The following is a 12463-nucleotide window of genomic DNA, read 5'->3' as shown; positions in this document are numbered from 1 at the left end:
CCACTTCCACAAACTCCAACACCATGAAACAGATGAGCGTTGGAGCCTCAAGCACTACCTCCAAGACTTAGTCGAGGAGGGAAAACTGAAATAGTTCCTGCTGGAAACCGACCTTAGGCATAAGCTGAATGCCAATCACCACAGAAGCAGGAGCCGAAGCCATAACGACCTGCTAACAACAAAAGCAGGAGCATAACAGCCCGATGATCTAAATCCCCAGGTCAGTTGAGGCACAACAGGAGACAACACTCCTCCGACCACGAGGAGGAAAAGGTAATCAACATGATTACAGACACCTCCAATGATGAAACATCATGTCGAGAAAAGCGCAGACGGGTAGGCGCGCTATAAGAAATCTACCACCTCTCCCACAAAGTTGAAGTCATCACTCTTACCAGCTCTCAGTCAACGACCTCCATAGCATTCACGGAGGACAATCTAGACAAGGTGTGCCTACCCTACAATGATGCCCTGGTAGTGCACGTCAAAATCAATGGGTGGACAGTTAAAAGAGTCCTCATCGATCCAGGCAACTCCTGCGACATCCTTTTCTATCAAACGTACAAAGACATGCACCTGCCAGACTCGGTTATGATAGAATCAAATGCACCACTCTATGGGTTCAACGGAGAACACACAGATGCCATTGGAGACGTCATCCTACCAGTCTCCATTGGAGAAAAAAAGGACATGGTCAAAACCTCAACACGTTTCAACGTGATTAACGTCAAGTCGTCCTACACTGCCATCCTAGGGCGTAGGTGGATTCATAAGATCCAAGCAGTTCCATCCACCTTGCATCAAGTGTTGCGGTTCCCCGGACCCCAAGCCATCATGGAACTCAAAAGCAACCAACTAGAGGCTCATAGATACAGTCAAGTCAGCAAAACAACCATGGCTAAACCTCAGGTCATCCAAGCAAAAGAAAGCCAAAAGCTGCAAGATCCTCAAGCTTCCAGCCCTCCAACATTAGAAGCAGACAAGCTCAAGGGGAAGCAAGCACAAATAGAACCAGGAGAAAAAGTCAATTTGGGCACAAATGATGACCCAAAGTTTGTCCATGTAGGGGCCGATTTAGACCTAAGCTCAAGGAGCAACTTGTCAAATTTCTATCTCTCAATAAAGATGTTTTTATTTGGTCATATATCGATATGCCTGGAATCGACCCACATGTTGCTCGCCACAAGTTAAATGTCAATCCAAATGTAAAGCCTATCAAATAACGTCCTCGAAAACTAGCTCTCAAATTTTAGAAAGCCATCAATGAAGAGATAGAAAAACTAAAAAATATGGGATTCATCAGAGAAGTCGAGTACCCGACCTGGCTAGCTAACATTGTAGTTGTTCCTAAAAAGAACGGCCAGGTACAACTCTGCATAGACTTCATAAACGTCAACAAACATTGCCCCAAAGATAGCTTCCCCCTACCAAGAATTGACATACAAGATCAAACTTGCGGACACGAACTCCTATCATTCATGGACGCATATAGTGGGTACAATCAAATACCACTTGCAGAGGAAGACCAGGAAAAAACGTCCTTCATAACTGAACAAGGAACGTTTTGCTACAACGTCCTACCATTCGGCTTGAAGAACGCAGGCGCAACTTACCAAAGACTTGTCACAAAAATGTTTAAAGATTTGTTGGGCGACACTATGGAATTCTACATAGACGACATGGTAGTCAAAAGTGAAAAGGCTAAAAATCACATTTCTCACCTACAAGAAACCTTTGAAAGACTGCGCCAAAACAAAATGAAGCTCAACCCAGCAAAATGTGTATTTGGGGTAGCTTCAGGGAAATTCCTAGGCTACCTCGTTTCACAAAGGCGCATCGAAGCAAACCGTAACGCGAATCTGAGCTCTCGAGATGCGGAACCAACTTCCAAGCAACAAATCTACAAGTTATCTAGAATGGTTTCAACCCTCAACAAATTCATCTCATGTGCATTTGACAAGTGCAAATCATTCCTACAAATATTGAAGAAGGGCGTAACATTCACATGGACATACGAATGTCACAAAGCTTTCAATGACCTGAAAGCTTACCTATCAACTCCGCCCGTCTTGTCCAAACCAACTGAAGGAGAGACATTGGGGCTTTACCTTGCAACCACTGACTTTGCTATCAGCTCGGTTCTCTTTCGTGAGAACAAGGGAATCGAAAAGCCAGTCTACTTCACTAGCAAGACATTGGCAGATTCAGAAAAGCATTACTCTCCGATAAAGAAAACGATGTTGTCTTTGTTATACTCTGCTAGAAAGTTCCGACCTTACTTCCAAGCTCACAACATCAAGGTCATCATAGATGTACCCATTAAACAGGTCTTAAGTTCTAGCAACAAAATAGCCTGCGTGGCTAAATGGGTTGAAGAATTCGGAGAGCATCACATAGACTTCATTCCCAGAACGTCTCGTAAGGGTCAGGTCATCGTTGATTTTTTGGCAGACTTCCCCGTCGAAGATATCAACTGGGAACCCGAACCAATCACTTCATTTCATCAACCATAAACCCCAGACACAGGGCACCTCTATATAGATAGAGCATGCAACAATAGCGGTAGTGGACTAGGGGCTGTGTTAACTTCACCATAAGGAACATAGCTACAAAAGTCAATCAAGGTCGATTTTGCAACATCCAACAACGAAGCGGAATATGAAGCATTAATCACAGGCCTCCGCATGGCGCAACAGCTACAAGTCCAGAAATTCAAAGCTCACAGTGACTCACAGCTAATCGTCAAGCAAATCACCAAAGAGTATGTAACAAACGGAACAAACCTGGCCAAATACGCTTAGATCGTCAATGACATCATCAACTCGTTCAAAACATTCTCCTTGGAACACATTCCTCGAGAGGATAACAGACATGCAAACAACATGGCTTTCTTAGCCTCGAAGACACAAGAGACATGTCCAACCACAGTCTGCATTGACATCTTAGAAAGGCCCACATACTAGCAAGAAAGTGTCAACAGCCTCACAGATTTTCAGCACTCATTCAAAGAAGAGATCACTCAATCTTGGATAGGCCCATTTCTGAAATTTCTCTTACATGGGGAGCTCCCAACAGACACAAAGAACGCTCGTGCCATAAAATTCAGAGCTCCCATATACACTGTAATCAACGGTCGATTGTTCCGTAAATCCGCAGGAGGACCTCACCTAAGATGCATAACTCTATGCGAAGGCCAACTCATCTTTGACGAGATTCACAAAGGCGAATGTGGCAACCATGTAGGAGCAAGATCTCTGGCTCACAAAGCAATCGCCCAAGGGTATTATTGGTCAGGCATGCACATCGAGGCAAAGAAGTACATTCTCAGATGGCACCAATGTCAAACATTTGGACACAACCATTTAAGTCCAGCACGAGAGCTGATCAACATAGCAAGCCCATGGCCTTTTCATATGTTGGGGCTAGACATCATGGGACCATTCATCCTACAAAAGAAAACATGACTCAAATACGTCCTAGCAGCCACATATTACTTCACCAAATGGGTTAAGCAATCCCACTAGTCCAAGTCAAAGAAGTCCACGTCATCAACTTCATATGGACCAATATCATCACAAGATTTGGTCTACCCCACACCCATGTCATGGACAGCGGAACTCAATTTGCTGGCTCACAAGTCAAGGCATTTCTACAAAAATGGTGCATCATTTAAGTATTTTCTACACCTAGATATGCACAAGGCAATGGTCAAGCAGAGCTTACCAACAAGGTAATCAAGGAAAATCTCCAAAAGAAGTTGGAGAGCAAGAAAAGCCAATGGCCAGAACAACTCGAGAACATTCTATGGGAATACAAAACAACAGCCAGAGCCAGTACCAATGAATCTCCTTTCACACTTTGCTTCTAAACAGAAGCAGTCATACCATCAGAACTCACAATCACAACCACACGTTCTGACATCGTCGAATCAGGAGAAAATGACAACATCTTGGCAAAAGAGGTTGATCTCCTAGAAGAGCGAAGGGAAACAGCTATAATATCCCTAGCTCAGTATCACCAAACAATCCAACGATCTTATAACAATAAGGTCGTCCCAAGATCTTTCCAAGCTGGCGACCTAGTCCTCAAAAACACACTAGCTCCAGCCAAGCTCGACCCAACATAGGAAGGCCCCTACATTGTTGACAAAGTCATTGGAAATGAAGCATACTGGATTAAAACTCAGCTCGGTGATGTGCTTCCCCGACCTTGGAACATAGCTCTCCTTAAGCAATTTTATCAATAATCTTTCTCCAGATGTATCAGTCAATATGAATAAAATTTCATCAGCATTTTGAGTACAAATGTCATCTTTTGCATTACATGAGTACCACGCATCTTGCATTAGCAACTCGACCTAGGACATCACAATGTCAGGTCGTACACCAAAGACGGAGTTAAGAACGACTCAACTATAATTACCACGCAATGGTTAATTACCAATCCAATCCAACCCTAGGTCCCCCCAAAAGGACCCTAAATCAACTTAACACCAATGCCAAGGTCAAATTCAAACATATGGGACCTCCAAAAGGACCCAAGGCCAACTTAAGACCTATTTAAAAGGGTTAAGCTTGGCTCAACTATAACTACCAATCAAAGGCTAGTTATGAGTCAATAGGAGTTACCCCAAAAGGAACAACCCAATCAACACAAACAAGGAGACCAAGGTGACGACTAAGCTCATCTAGTCAGGTCGTGAACCAAATGATTACGACCTTCGAACATTAGACGATCTATCATAGTCCAACAAATCGTCAAGACTGCCACTATGCAGCACAGGTCGTCATACAATCACATTCAAAGAAAATTCAAAGACAATATCAATGAAAAACAGGTAAGTAATTTAAATATTTTACTACTTACACAATTTGGTTAGATGCTAAGGCCCCCAGGTTATCCTGAGAAAACGACCTCAGTACCCCCATCAAAAATCAAAAGTCATCAATATCGATTATCGATTATCAACTCTGAGAAGAAATAGAATATTGTTCAAACATTTCATCCATCATCAAAACGGCTGACAAAGACAAGAGGATCAATTAACACAAGAAAGATTATCCACATTCAAAGGCTCCAATGGTCCACCCTCTTCACCAATAGGGCCACTAGCTGGATCACCACTTGCATTTACAACTTCTGTGGAGACCTCTTCAGTTGGCTGAACGGCTGGAGTAGCACCAAGGTCGGATGGAAGATCAGGTCGTCTACTAGCATCTGCAACAGCACTATCCACAGCTACTGTTGCAGCCCCACTTTCGACCGACCTCTTCAGGGTTTTGTACTTATGTTCAAGCTCCAAGAAGTCATCCACCAGAACGTAAGTATCCCCGCTCTCTACCAAGTCAACCAAGTCATTATATTCAGCTTGGGCTCGTTCAGCAACGCCTTGCGCTTTCTTGCATTCACCGACCCAGTGCTGAACCTCCAGCTTTGAAGCATCAAGATATGGTTGCAATAGGGCCACATTCCCAGCCAGCTCGTGCACCTAAGCCCTTAACCCTACAACTTTAACCCTCTCCACCTGTTACACAGCCAGAAGCTTGTCATAGGCCTCCTTAGCAGCATTCAGCTCCTTCTTGTATGGGTCAGAGATAAGGGACATCTCTTTCAGCTTCCTATACATAGCCAGGACTTGACAACAAGCAAATCAGACAGCAATAACATCAAAGAACAAGACAAGGCTCAGGTCGGAGAGACACTTACAAAGCAAAGGGAGTGATCCATATCTCTCAGGTTCACCCCCAAGTCCTTCCCAGTCTCCAGCTGGTGCCTATCTCCTTCCAAGGCAATACTCTCCAGCAGCCCCCCAACAACTAAGAAGGACTTAAAACTACAGTCTCTATTCTTCACAAACTTCCTCAACCCACTCACCGGGTCCTCATAGGTGACAAGCCTATCCAGGACGTCATCATCACTCTTGTCACTTGGGGCCGCACTCCCCGACCCCTTGCACTTCTGGGCAACTGGCTCAGTCTCACCAGCCTTCTTCTTGCCCTGGGCATCAGCTACCCCGACATCAACCTCCAGCTCCTTCAGATTCATCCTCTTCAAAGGAACCTGACTTGAAGAACTACGACCTTCCCCAGCACTAGGTCGTTCCTCAGACTCAGTTCGAGACCTCTTCGCCCCTCAGGCTCAGCCACCTCAGAGCGCCTCTTCAGCTGAGGCCTCCAGAAAGGCGCAGGAGCATCACCAGCTCCCCCACCACTTCCACCAGCACGACCACCATCACCTCCCTCAGAACATCTAGGAGCAGAAAGGATATCAGTAGCTCCTCTAGCCGTTCTCACTCCAGAAACAGGTCGTACCTTCAGGCTCTCCATCTCCATCTCAGCGTCCGAGCTAGAATCAGAGATGTAAAAAACGAGCTTACGAGCCCTCTTCTTTTGCTCCACCTTCTTCCGGTTGATCTTCTCCCCTCCACGCTTCTTAAATTAGTGGGCAACCTCCCCCAAGATAGTTCTTTTCTCTTCCCAACTCAAACAAGCAAATTTTTCTATAACGTCAAGTTGAGGACGACCCCGAATGGAAACCCCTGCACAAAAGGAAACAAAAATATCAAAATGTACAACATATCAAACACAATACTTACATAGGACCTACAATATAGCTACCTACCAACCCACTTTACAGAGAGGGTATTAAGCTCACACCCAGAGGGGGTGTAATTATCCACAACCAATAACAGCCTACGCCCCCATTCCTCCCTGTACTCACCCCCACAATCATAGCAGGCTTCCTTACTTACGACGCAAACTAAAAGTTCGATCGCGGGGCGATCTCTTCCTGAGAGAAATGCTCCAACACATCTCCTAAATGGATGTTATAACCCCTCTCATTCAACAAATCTAACATATGGAACACCCTCCAACTATTCCCTGCGAACTAACAAGGGGCTTTTCCACATAAATTCAAAACCTCAACAGTAAGACGACAAAACGACAACCTCATCCTAGCATTAAACTGCCCATAGCAAACCACCACTCCCCCATCCGGAGGAACATATTCACTGTTATACAACCTCCTATCTCCACTCAGGTCGTACATGGTCAAATCGGCATCTACCCAACCAAACTCCTCCTTCAGATCAGCATAAAGCAACCTAGGCCCCAACTCCTCAGCCATCGTCTCCATTGAAGAAGACGATGAAGCCCTAACTCCACTACGAACTCTAGCCTCATCATCCCCATCACTTACCGTTCTCTCTCTCCACTGATCTACCTCCACTTCCCTACTCAAACTATCATTGGTCATAGACATTATGAAATCAAAATAAACAAATATCAAGTTTTTCAAAGAAACGCACCTGGAAAACAAAAGGACGAGAAAGGTTGGTTTGTTTTCTTTTTTTTTTCTCTCGGCTTTTTCTTCGCGTGAATTGGTAGAATGAAGAACTAAAAGGCCTTTCCCACACGAAAACCTTTTGGCTGCACAAACCTCAAGAAAAACAAACCTTTTCGTATTCCTACAAATGCAATGATAACTCGCCCACAAACCACTGCGATTTTGGGCCCACGAATCCAACCTAACAGTTCCCACACATTTTTCAAAAGCCAATATAATTAAACCAACCAGCTGTCTGACACGTGTTTTAAAGCTTTATTTTACCCTTCCTTTTTCACACCATAGCTGTCCAAAGAACGGATAAAATAAAGAGGGATGTGTAAGTACCCTCCGTTCTGCACTACAGTACACGTGTCCACACACTAGGTCGTACCAATCCATCAGCTCGTACCTATCTATCAGAGCGTACCAACGACCCAAACCTAGGTTATCCCCAGTATCAGTTATAGCCATTTATGGAAACAGATCAACTAGCGCAATCCTGGAGCTCAGTCAACACAACAATCAAGGAGACATTTACTTTGTAACATTAGAGTAATAGTGAATTATCAAGATAGCACACAAGGTGGATCTACACTTCATAACGGCCTGGAGCAAATAAGGAAAGTCAGCTCAAACATCTATAAGTAGAGAGAGATGAACTACGTAAGACTTGATTTAAGTTTACCCTAAGAAACTTGATACGTAGGCAACTCTTAACCCAAGAAGAGTGCAGCCATTCCCTATCAAATAAAACTTCAGGTCGTTGTCCCTTAAACACCAAATCTCTACATAATGGTTTGGAATTTTCTTTGGAGTTGGGAAACAATTTCACAACCGTAATAACAGAGGAATCTCCACTAAGAAGGCACAACAGAGCTTTTTCCAGTCAAGAGAATCTATAGGATGCTCATCATGGTTCCACAGATATTGCAGTATACCTAATTTAGCTAGATCAGCTTACATTATTGATTATTTTGACTAATAAAAATATTTCAAGGTCAGAGTAAAGAATTGCCACACATCATTCAATGCATATAACCACAATTTGCCACATAATCAGATCAGCATTCATTCACAAATAGTTGAAACTAAGAATTAAACCCATTGAAAATAACAAAAAAGAATCCAATAGATTGATTTTCAAGAATAGTAACCAACATTACTTCTGTTTTTCACCAGAAAAAGTCACTATAATGTACTTTTTGTACACACCGATGTAAAAAACATAACACCAATTGTTCCCTAGCTAGCCTAAAAACCTAAAATATCCCTATCCCTAAACTTCTACACAGATATTTGTGTTCAAATAATCCCATGAGATAAGCTTCTGCAGCTTCTTGAAGTGCTAGCACAGCATGGCTCTGGAATCGCAAATCCGTTTACAAAACCAAAATCCCAAAAAACAAGCATACATCAATAAAAAAAGAACATGCATGTAATTTAACTGTAACTTGATAATGAGAAGTGATTTTTACCTTGAAGTCTTGTGCAATTTCACAAACCAAACATTGGAACGGAAGCCCCGAGTCTACCTGATGGTTACCTCCAGAGCAACAACATTCAAACCATAAGCTACATCCAAAACAACTGAAGTCAAGCACTCCTCGGCAATTTCCACCAGAAACCCAAACTTAGGATAACTCATCATTGACAATGCCATACGACATAATGAAATTCTCCTCCCTTTCACACCCAATAACTATTCTTAACATTGAGAAACCCATTATTTCCTCTCTCCTTTGAAAACATGTGTCTTACATTCAACACGCCAACAACCTTCATCTTTGCCAAATCTACCCATTCAAAAAAAAAATAGAATAATAATTAAGCCATCACTTTCTAGTTTAAATGAACAAAAAATGGAAAAATAGAGTAAAAAGGAGAATTACTGGTGAAACAAATGAAGAGACAGAGTTAATACAAGGCATTGATAAAGCCATCTGGAAATGAAATTGAATTTTTTTTTAGTAATGAAGAATTTGATCAGTTCAAAATAGAGATAAAGAGTTATAGCTGGTTTAGTTAAGATCTCTAATTAATTTTTCTTATTGATAAAGGAACGGAGATTACGAAGCTGAAAGGCAGAAAAGGTGAGACGGGGGAATCGATAAAATCGAAACTGATTCTCTTTTGATCCAAATTAGCGGGTTTTATCGTTGAGAATCCAGCAAAAGTATCTAAGCAGACAAAAACCAAAAATGAAAAACAAAAAACGAAAATGAAAATAGTACAAAAGGTGTGGGAATGAGGAAATGGAAATTCAATATTACTTACTCTGTGGGTACAAATTAACAGTCAAACTTATCTTATGTTGGTCTACCTTTATATTTCCTTCTAGAAGTAACCTCATTGTTTCTAAAGCCTCTTCACTCATCTGAAAACAAAAAAAAACAATTAACAGCCAAACCCATTACTCGAATACCCCATAATAATCACATTCACCACATTCTTCTCAGACATTCCATCAAACACTTTCCGTGAATTACCCAAGAGTCCAAGTTTTCCATACATATCCACCAAACCTATCTCTACAAACACATTCAATTCAACCCCACATCTAATTAATTACCCAACAATGCATTATTTTCCCAATTTGAACCAACCCCAAGTTACCAAAAACCGGTAAAACACTCTCCACAGTAACTTCATTCGGCATAAACCCCAAATCAAACATACAGTCATAGTATGTTTTTTGGATGATGATATTAGAAGTGACTTCTCAAATTTAATGAAAAACAAAACAAACTACATATATTTTTTTTTAACTAAAAAAAAATTGAACAAATATTTCAAAATTTTAAAAAGTACATACCTTGTGAGAATTGAGAATGGGTTCAAATCGAATTTTAAACCCCAAATCAAAGATGGGTCCTTCAAATTGAATTTTAAGATGAGTTTTTCAAATTTGGGTGTTGGAAATCAAACTAAATAGTTGGTTGGTTGCTTTGATTTTGAGGTGGAAATTTTGGGTTTGATTTTGGATTGAAAATTTTGGGTTTGATTTTTGAGTTATTCCAATTTTCAATTTAGAGAGAGAGAGAGAGAGAGAGAGAGAGAGAGAGAGAGAGAGAGAGAGAGAGAGAGAGAGAGAGAGAGAGAGAGAGAGAGAGAGAGAGAGAGAGAGAGAGAGAGAGAGAGAGAGAGATTTATTATTAGTTAAGTCATGTATGTTGGATGGAAGTGAATAGAACGGTTAAGATAGACTGTGGTTATAAGATAGCCTTTCAGCTCGGCTCCTAAAAAGACTTTAAATAAGTATCAAACTAAGTACCAAATCTAAAACAACTCATAACTTTACCTACAAAATAATTTTAAATCTAATTTTTTGTGGATATGATCTACTAACCACAAATAATATCTCTACAAAAATTCAACTTGTTTGGCAATATTTAACATTGGCAAAAGATGATCGCAAAAACTAGACATTTCTGGACTATTAGATATTTTTTTCAAAAGTGGATAACAATTTTTATCTAAGTTAGAGGATATCAAACGAGTTGAATTTTTGTAGAGATATTCTTTATGGTTAGTAGATTATATGCACAAAAAACTAAATTTTAAATTATTTTGTAGGTGAAATTGTGGATTGTTTTAGATTTAGTACTTATTTAAATCTCTTTTAAGAGTCGGGCTGAGATATATATATATATATATATATATATATATCGGTTTGTCTAGAGTGCCACTCTTATAGTGACACTCTTATCTCACTCTTCTCCTCAGCCATCCGATCTAAGCCCTCAAGAGATCGAAGATCTAATTCATCGATAAAATCGATATTTTCAAAATTTCGCGGTATTTCAAAATAAAAAAAAAACGAAAATAACAAAAAACACGAAATTGGGTTCTCTCTCTCTCTCGGCTTCTTCTTCTCCAGTTTGAACCAAGCTTCTGGATTAAGGTATTTTTCCACTTTTAATTCGTTTGATTTGTTATTTAATTAGCTTGGATTCGTTTGAAATAAACCTAGTAAACTTTATTCTTGGATGTTGTTTATATTGTTGTTTAAAACGCGAAATTGGGTATGAACTAACCTAGTAAACTTTATTCTTGGATGTTGTTTATATTGTTGTTTAAAACACGAAATTGGGTATGAACTTAGACAAGTAAACAAGTTTAAAACGCTTGGTTCAACTGTTTATGAACTTAGACAAGTAAACAAGTATGAATTGGGTGTGAAATTGTTTATATTGTTGTTTAAAACGCGAAACTTGGAAGTAAACAAGTTTTTGTATTGGAAGTAAACTTTGCTTTAATGGTATTTTCGTTGTCGTATTCTTCATGCTTTAATGGTATTTAATTAGCTTTAATGGTATTTTTGTTGAAGTTTGAATGGTATTTAATTAGCTTGAACTGTGTCATATTCTTCATGCGTATGATTCGCCGAGTTTTGAACTCGTGCATTATTCTTCATGCCGTGATACGTCGGGAGTTTTGAACTCTGTCAGAGTTCGGTGAACTCTGTCAGAGTTTTGAACTCTGTCGTATTCTTCATGCCGTATTCTGTCAGAGTTTTGAACTCTGTCGTATTCTTCATGCCGTATTCTGTCAGAGTTTTGAACTCTGTTAGAGCTTTGAACTCTGTCAGAGTTCGGTGAACTCTGTCGTATTCTTCATGCCGTATTCTGTCAGAGTTTTGAACTCTGTTAGAGTTTTGAACTCTGTCAGAGTTTTGAACTCTGTCGTATTCTTCATGCCGTATTTAGTCAGAGTTTTGAACTCTGTCAGAGTTCGGTGAACTCTGTCAAAGCTTTGAACTCTGTTGTATTCTTCATGCCGTATTCTGTCAGAGTTTTGAACTTTGTCAGAGTTCGGTGAACTCTGTCGTATTCTTCATGCCATATTCTGTCAGAGTTTTGAATTCTGTCAGAGTTCGGTGAACTCTGTCAGAGTTCGGTGAATTAGCATATTCGGTGAACTCTGTCAGAGTTTTGAACTAGCATATTCGATGAATTCTGTCAGAGTTTTGAACTCTGTCAGAGTTTTGAACTAGCATATTTGGTGAACTCTGTCAGAGTTTTGACCATGTTTGCATAAAAAGAAAGGGTATATTGTCTTCTTCTTGGCTTAAACCCTTTTAAGTTTCTTGTTTAACGCTTAAGACAGAACGATGTGAGCGTCATTATTTTGGAAG

The sequence above is a fragment of the Coptis chinensis genome, chromosome 1 (genome assembly GCF_015680905.1).
Source record: "Coptis chinensis isolate HL-2020 chromosome 1, ASM1568090v1, whole genome shotgun sequence".
Lineage (NCBI taxonomy): Eukaryota > Viridiplantae > Streptophyta > Magnoliopsida > Ranunculales > Ranunculaceae > Coptis > Coptis chinensis.
Note: the sequence above shows the minus strand (reverse complement) of the source record.